Raw genomic sequence first — 1916 nt, forward strand, 5'->3', positions numbered from 1 at the left:
TCTGACGCAGTCGCACAGGAAAGGTCCCAGTAACTCGAGGAGCTCTCAGGACTCATAAATTACAGAGCAGCTCACGTTTATCATACACATCGCTGCTTATCTTGTAAACTCATCTGCTGTGCTTGCACGAGTAGTTGATTTAACAGCGTGTATATTGTTGAACTTGACACATCCAAGAGTATAATCAAGCTTTAAAAATACCAGGGCTGTCTGGCTGCTGGTGTGCGCTCTGCCCGCTCCTGAAATGATTGCAGGACAGGTTCTCGCCGCTCTCCCGCAGGTCACGGGAAATTTCTGTATCATATGTAATTGCAGAGGAGTTTTGTCATCATGCTGGCATCTGTTTAATGACATAAAATGATTAGATGTGTAAAAGGAAAAAGTTGATATCCTTTTTCTGTACATTCCAATTGGGAAATGACTATAAATTACTTCTGTAGAGTAGAATGCCAGTGAATATGTGTACTTCTCATCTACTGCTGCCCAGTATTTTGTTACATGAGGCAGGAGGATAGTGAGGGCAGAGGTGGTTTTAGAAGGGAAACCAGTAAAGCTCCTGTGCTGTAGCTGGGGTGTCTTATCCTGCTGCTTCAATTCTCTTCTCTGCAGTGACTGATGTGGTACATAAATGTGCACGGTTCGTGGTGTTGATTCTTCAGGTGGTGGTGGAGGGGCGCAGGGAGACATGACCAAGTTAATGCTTCTGCGACTTCTGTGGGCTGTTATTTGATGCCAAGGGTTTGGGGGTCTCTTGTGTTTTTTAAGAGAAATTAATGCACCTTCTATGTTTTAGCAACAAAAGAATATTTTTGTATTCAATATTTCTGCTTTTGAGACTCGTCGGGTATGCTGAAGTGGGAAGGTTTCCATCCCTTTACCTCACTCTCATGTTGAGGAGCTACATTAACTTTCTGAGCTGTCTGTGGAGGAAAAAAAAAAAAAGGAACCTCTTTTTAATCAGACACAGTGCGTTTTAGTTTTAAATAAACTAATACACCTTGACTTGCATTTCTGCTGCAGCTTGACAAAATTATAGCAGGTACTGGGGCTTTGTGCTTATTTACTTGCAAATCCTGTCAAGTGTGAACTTCATTTACGACTTTCCTGGCAGGCCATACCGCTGTGGTCACAGCTTCTATAGCGTTTTGTTGCTATTGCTTGTAAAATCTGTCACTGAGAGAAATAATAAGCTAAAGTAGGCACAGGTAAAAGCACACATAGGCTGCTTGTGCACAAGTCCATCAAAGCTCTTCTCAAACTTTGCAACCGTGAGGAATTAAACTGTTTCTATTTCTGAAATACAGGTACAATTTCAACTTCTTCGCAGTGACAAATTGCCTGCTCTTTGACAAGGGAACGGGGGGCTTTCCAAGCCTCGTTGCAGCTGTGGGCTTCTGGTGGAAACCATCTCCTCTTCTGTATGTACATCACGTGTCTCCTCTCCTTTCTAGATGATCATGGGAACAGCAATGGCAGTCATGTAAAAATCTTTTTACCGAAGAAGCTGCTTGAATGTCTACCAAAATGCTCAAGTTTACCGAAAGAGAGGCACCGCTGGAACACTAATGAGGTAGTTACATCTCTTATTTATTCTTAAACTTAACAGCTTACTTGATGCTTGTGGATTATTTTTTGAGAGCATGCCATGTGAGTTACAAAGTATGAATTCCCTGGCTCTGGAACCTGTTGTTTAAATAATGAAGTCCTATTACATGTTCAAAATGAGCTTTAAACTAGACTTGAAAGCAAATGTGGAAGCTGACTACTACAAGAGTACTAGCATCAGTTGCTCTTATGTTTCTTGTCTCAAAGAGTCAAGTTTTGTATCATCTTATTGACATATTTCAAAATTGTTTAAAATTAGGTAGGTGTTTTGGTACTGGTTACTCTAATTGTAATAGTTTTCATATCTCCTG

The 1916-nt window shown here is 41.0% G+C and overlaps 1 pseudogene; it reads left to right on the forward strand.

Moving 5' to 3' along the window:
* The first annotated feature begins 1451 nt into the window (after positions 1 to 1451).
* Positions 1452 to 1570, forward strand: LOC103772052 (annotated as a pseudogene).
* The last annotated feature ends 346 nt before the right edge of the window (positions 1571 to 1916 follow it).

Source organism: Merops nubicus, unplaced genomic scaffold (genome assembly GCF_000691845.1).
Source record: "Merops nubicus isolate BGI_N331 unplaced genomic scaffold, ASM69184v1 scaffold37634, whole genome shotgun sequence".
Classification (NCBI taxonomy): domain Eukaryota; kingdom Metazoa; phylum Chordata; class Aves; order Coraciiformes; family Meropidae; genus Merops; species Merops nubicus.